Source organism: Neofelis nebulosa, chromosome 10 (assembly GCF_028018385.1).
Source record: "Neofelis nebulosa isolate mNeoNeb1 chromosome 10, mNeoNeb1.pri, whole genome shotgun sequence".
Lineage (NCBI taxonomy): Eukaryota > Metazoa > Chordata > Mammalia > Carnivora > Felidae > Neofelis > Neofelis nebulosa.
In genome coordinates this window covers 24,957,606-24,963,967 of record NC_080791.1, presented here as the reverse complement: position 1 = coordinate 24,963,967, position 6,362 = coordinate 24,957,606, and positions in this window count along the sequence as shown.

Below are 6,362 nucleotides of genomic sequence, written 5' to 3'. Positions count from 1 at the left end.
CTATCATCAACTCATTGGATTTATGTCCGATTTCTATTAGCTATTTGGCAATATCTTCCTACTTTTTGTGTATTCTCTCACTCTCAAGCACTCTTGAATGTAGTCATTTAAGATTTGGGCTCTAAGACCGGACTCATTCTTTAAAAATTAATGGTAGAAGGGGGAAAAGATGTTTGTCCAAGCTGTCATGCACATCCGGGGCGGGGGGGGGGGGGGGGAGGTGGAGAGGAAAGGAAGAAAAGGAAAGAAAGAAGGAAAAAAAGAGAAAAATGAAAGATGAGAAGAAGGAAGAGAAGAAAAAGGAAAGGAGGAAGGATGGAAGAAAGGAACGAAGGAAGGAAACAGCATCAATATCACTGTTTGTTGACAATAATTACTTATGGAGAAATCTTCCAAAAATAATTACCATATGTGCCTGCCTGAACCACCCCTGGGGTCTTGTCATTTGTTCCAAAATGAATATGTTATCTAAATAAGAAACACAGTCTCAAGTTCTGATTCGGTGAATTGGTGTTAGGGTGGAAAGACCCATTAACTCATGTTTTTGTCCTCTCATAAAAAAGAAGAAGAAGAAAAAGAAGGAAGAAAAAAACCCTACACATGATCCTATAGTACTGGCCTCTGGGGCTCAGTCCAATCAAATTTCAAAATATTTCAAGCTTGAAGGCTCCCACCATTTCCCTCAGAGACTATTCCATCATCCAGCTGATCTTAGACATAAGGAAGTTTTTCCAGTTATTGTTCCCCAAGTTCCTCTTTTCCTAAATGTCGTCCCATTATTTACACGATTTCACTATGCCTCATTTTTATACCTTGGATTTTATAGCCTTCAAGTACTAGAAGATGGTTGTCATGTAACCCTCTTTATCCATCCAGTGACCAAGAGAACACAAAAGAGTTATTAAGTTGTGCGTTACTGGATGGTTTTAAGTTCTACTCATAAATCAAGAATCCTAGCCTTGGGCCACAGGGATATGCTAAAAGGAAATTCACCTTTTATATTTACATTTATTTTTCAGTTTCAAATGTTTCTATCAACTGAGATGTCCACCAATGTTCTCATCAATGAAAAGCCTAGTTTGTGAATGAAAGAGCCATAGACTCTAAGGATAAGAAGGAATCTTCCTTAAACATGATCCGGACCAATTCTCCTTATACTGTTAGAAGCTTCTCCAATATTCTTCTCAAGTCATAATTCAGGCATCGCCAGCAAGAGATATACATAGATAAGGCAAGGTGAACTCCACAAAATAGATTAAGCAAATTTTCAGATGCAGAGGCATAATTCACTTCTTCCTAGAGCTTGAGCTACCATTCAGTTCTTTCTTATCCTGGCAGAACAACATCCATCACAAAACTCAGATTTACTAGACAACAATCACAGGTCAGGAATTCTGGAAATTAAACCCACCTCACTTAATTCTCATATCCCCCAAAGATAGATTTATCATCATTGCAAAATGAGAAAATAGGGTTGGAGGGTTCATGAACTTGCCACAGTTCTCACAGATTTAAGTAGAGAAATTTAGAAATGTATAGTTCATCAGACCATTTTATGTGTAAAGGAGAAAGATAAAGCAAGGAAGGAGATTAGATGGGACTGGAAGGATAAGGGAAATCTCTTTGGAGGTGCCATTTAGAGCAAGACTTAAAGAAGGTAAGAGAGGGATACAGGTGGATGTCCGTGGGACAGACATGGTAGGCAATCCATTGCAAAGGCTCTGAGGCTGGGTACATCTATCGAGTGTGTTCAGAGAAACAGAAGATCAAGGTGAATAGATCATGCTGCCAGAGACTGATTGGGAAAGGTCTTCCTGCTCTTGTAAGCCCTTGGAAAAACTCTGATTTTTGTTTTGAGGGAGATGAAAAGCTATTAGAGAGTTGTGAGTATCATAATGACATTATCTAATTTACATTTTAAAAAGATCACTCTGGCTGCTGTTCTCAAGTGTGCTCTCTGTAGCAGAGCAGAGGTCAAAAAATGGTTAATTAACGCTTAATAGCTAATAATGACTCTTAATCATAACAATAGACATTTATTGGAATGCTTTGATATTTATACCCATTATCTCATTAATGTTCACTATCTACGTGGCGGCTATCATCATTATGTCCTTTTTATAATTTTTAGTTAAGAATTCATGGGATTTCGGGGGCACCTGGGTGGCTCAGTCGCTTAAATGTCTGACTCTTGATTTTGGCTCAGGTCACGATCTCATGGTTCATGAGTTTGAGCCTTGAGTGGGGCTCTGTGCTGACAGTGTTGAGTCTGCTTGGGATTCTGTCTCTCGCCCTCCGTTTGTGCCCCTCCCTTGCTCACACACACGTATGTTCTCTCTCTCTCCCTCTCTCTCTCTCTCTCTCTCAACGATAAATAAATAAACATTAAAAAAGAAGAATTCGTGGCATTTTTATGTCAGTTGATCTAATACCCATGTGGGGCCCATATTTGACTTGAATATATTTAGTCGTTTTGAAATAACTTTTAATTAATAGAATATCAATACATTTGAGTTTTGTTCTTGGGGTTTTTTTTTTTTTTTGGCAGTTGGTATAGTAACTGCAGACACCTAGGAAAACAGTAATTCTCGACCCCCAATACACTTAAAAACCACCAAGAGCTTTTACATTAAACTGCTTATCCTTAGGGATTCTGATTTAAGGATTTGATTGGGGCTTAGTCACCGGTAATTTAAATTTTTTTTTAAGATTCATTCAGGATAGGGAAACATATTTAAAGGGGACTCTAATACCTGCAAAACCATAATATCAAAAATACCCAGAAACATTGTGATTTTGAGTTGCATTGTTTTTAAGAAACAAATGTATTATAGTATTAAATGTATTATAGTATTAAATGTATTATAGCACCTACCCCCCACAAGCTCATCAGGTCATATTGTATATATGTTGTGAACAAACCTTCTCCCACTTCTTTTGCCCAGATTTCTTCACCTTTCTCAAGAAAAAAAAAAGTTTGTGCATGTGTGTCTCAAGTGTATAATTTTTAAAAAGTATATTAAAAACATAGCACTCGAACAGGATATAAAAATATAGCATACTATAAAAATATAGTACCTGACTAGCAGATAATGAATTCTTAATGTAGTTAATGCAGTTGACTGACTCCATGGATCCACTCAAATTTTCATGAAGGAAAAAGACTACTACAAAGTAATTGAACAAATGTTCAGGTTTCTGTGTTGAGAGATACAGTGCTTTCAGACCTAGAAAATGTGTGTGTTTGAAGGGGGTGTAATAGAAGGGAAAGGACTGTTATGGAAAAAGGATTTCCCATTTTCCCACAGCCCTTCCTTTAGCCCAGGCTGTTTATAAAGACATTGGAGATAATTACTTGTCAAAACTCGGGCTCAGGCAATAGCTGAGCGAGGCGGGGGAAGGTCAGGACCACAAAGTGAGAAATTGCCTTAGGGACAAACAAAATTGTGCAGTCTGTTCAGAGGATCAGCTTTGGGGAGGGGACATTCTATAAAGGGACAGGGATTATTCAACAGATGCCAACTGCTGTAACACACAATGCCAATGTTTCAAAGCTTAGTGGAGGAAAGGTCTACTTCTTGCTCATATTAATAGACAATGGGGTCTATGGTGGTAGCAGGGACTGCTCTGTCCACTGTCCTACACTTAGTCATTCAGGACCCAAGATTCCTCTACCTGCTGGCTCTTTAGACTCCAGGGTGTTGAAATTCTATACTGGATCCATTCTAACCTCCTAACTGAAGGGCAAAAAGAGAGGGTAGAGAATCATGCTGACAATTCTAGAGGCCAGGCCAGCAACCGGTATATATAAATTTCACCCTTGTTCCACTCCATAACTGTCATCTGGCCCACCTGAGAGCAAGAGGAAGAAAAGGCGGGGAGTTAGTTGCCGCAGGAGCTCAGGGACGTGTGCCTTGAAGAAAAGCTACTTAGAATTATTTGCCAACATTTCAAACTGAAATACGTCACTTCTAGCCAGGACAGCACAGATAACTAAACTTCCGGCATAATTTAATGATCGCATTTGAACCAAGAAATGGAGTCCAGGATTTTTCTACACGTTGTGAAAGACCAAGGTAAAATTTACTCCAGAGAAAATTAGGTGGGAAGTACGGACTACCAAAGAGGCAAGGCATTGGCATCTGAGAGAACAAACTCTGCTACCTGTGGGTGGTAAGAGTCAGGACAAGGAGCTGACCTGTGGGGAAAATCCTAATGATATCTATGCCACTGGTTCAAAGCCAAGTGAGGAACACAGGCTTAGAGTTCTTTCCACTGTGACTCTTTGAGGTGCCAGACTGAGGATAGATTGAATCAGGATACAGAGGTTTTCATTCATCCCAGCTGCAGGGCTTGGAACATGTTTGAGATGAGAAAGAGTCCAGAGGGTTTTTGTAGTTCCTTTACATCTTTAGATGGCCTGGACTCTGTCACTTGGTAGTCTACCAGTTGTGTGGAGTGGCTGGAGCCTCCTCACCTAGGACCTGGCTAAGCACTGTGCTTGCCCTTTGACTGTGGTGGGTGGTGGGAGGGAGTGTGGTTCAGAGCCTGTGTCCTCACCTGCTTTATGCTAGTGAGAAAACCACAGCTTGCCTTTTCTCAGAAGCCTCTACGGACGGGCCCCATTGTAATGTCCTTTACTATGGTCACGATCTCTTCTTTTTGCAAGATGGGAAAATGCTTTCATAGTGTGATTTCCTGAGTTTTCCAAAACAAAGAGCAAGCGTAATAGGTGTGTGTGTGTGTGTGTGCAGGTGTGTGTGTAAGACAATTGTAGGAAACTAACTTTAAGACAAAAACAATTGTTGAACTATTACATTGCACACCTGAAACTAATAGAACACTGTATGTTAATTATACTTGGGGAAACAAAAGAATTCTCCAGTGAAAACAATGAATGACAACAGCAACAACAAAAAACACTTTTTGGCAGACATCTTGTGTACCTCCAAATATGGGTTATGAGGTTCTGCTCTAATTACCCCAGTGCAGTCCTAAAACATTATCCCAAATCTTGGACCTCCCTTGCCTCACTTCTCATTACTGTACAGCCCACTTTTCAAGTTGGAAGTAAAACCCCTATTAACACCCATTATGTCAGAAAGGCAGAGGTTCAAATGCTAGTTTAGTCTTTGTGCATATTTTCCCAATATGTCCTAATATGTTTTATGATTCCTAACGAGTCATACAAACAAGTTCCAATCTACAGGCTTACAGTGAAACAAATAAATAAGGAAATGTCAGAAAAAAAAAAAAAGATCTAGACCCTAAAAGATATTGTGTTTTTTCTTTCTTTTGCCCTAATATTTAGTTCTAGATTTTGCTCGTTTGTTTGTTTCAAAGAGAACTTTGGGTGAATTTACTTCAAATTCAAATTATTTTCTTATATACTTTTGACTTTGTTATAGGAGAATCTATCGCTTCCTTTTTTTTATGTTTATTTATATTTGAGAGAGAGAAAGAGACATACTACAAGTGGGAGAGGGGCAGAGAGAGAGGGAGACAGAATCTGAAGCAGGCTCCAGGCTCTGAGCTGTCAGCACAGAGCCCGACACGGGGCTCGAACTCAAGAACCATGAGATCATGACCTGAGCCAAAGTCAGATGCTTAACTGACTGAGCCACCCAGGTGCCCCTCTATTGCTTCTTTTTGCCCACCAGTCAGACTGTTAGCCAGCTAGCAAATGTTTATAAAGACCATACTATGTGTAAAGGCAGTCTGCTATGCACAGGAGAGTTTGAAGAAGAGGAAGATCAATTCAGTTTTTATGTAGGTAGTCATATATCACATGGAATTATAACATATACCACATTTTATCCATACACATTTATATATAACTATATATACATATACGTATTTAGTACCTACCATATCCAGACATTCTTCAGGGTATCAGTTGAGATGGGTCTGTCACTTAGAAATTGAGGCATGAACAATGGAAGTTGTGAAAGTCAAGTGAAATATATTAGTCAAATACTATTCAACAGTTGCTTGCAAGTCTGTTCCCTGGCCCTCGTTTTCTATACAAACCCGAGTGGCCCTGCTGGGAAAATGGACCATGCAGACAAACCAGAATGACTTTCCCAGCAGGACCTGGGCTTTACGCCTGTCCCTAATAATATATAAAGGAGACGAGGCCGGGTTCAAAGATAGGGAACATCAATCCTTGATAACACACATGTTTTAGGATGGTTCAAGGAGTCAGGAATGTGTGACATGACGTTCAGGGCAAGAAAATGACAGATGTGGCTGCTGAACGACAGGGATCACGTTACACCACACACTCTCGTTTTCTCCAGAGCTGGAAGTTTAATCCATAGCTAGAGCTGCTCTGAAGGGAGGGTGAGGTTTCGTAACATGTT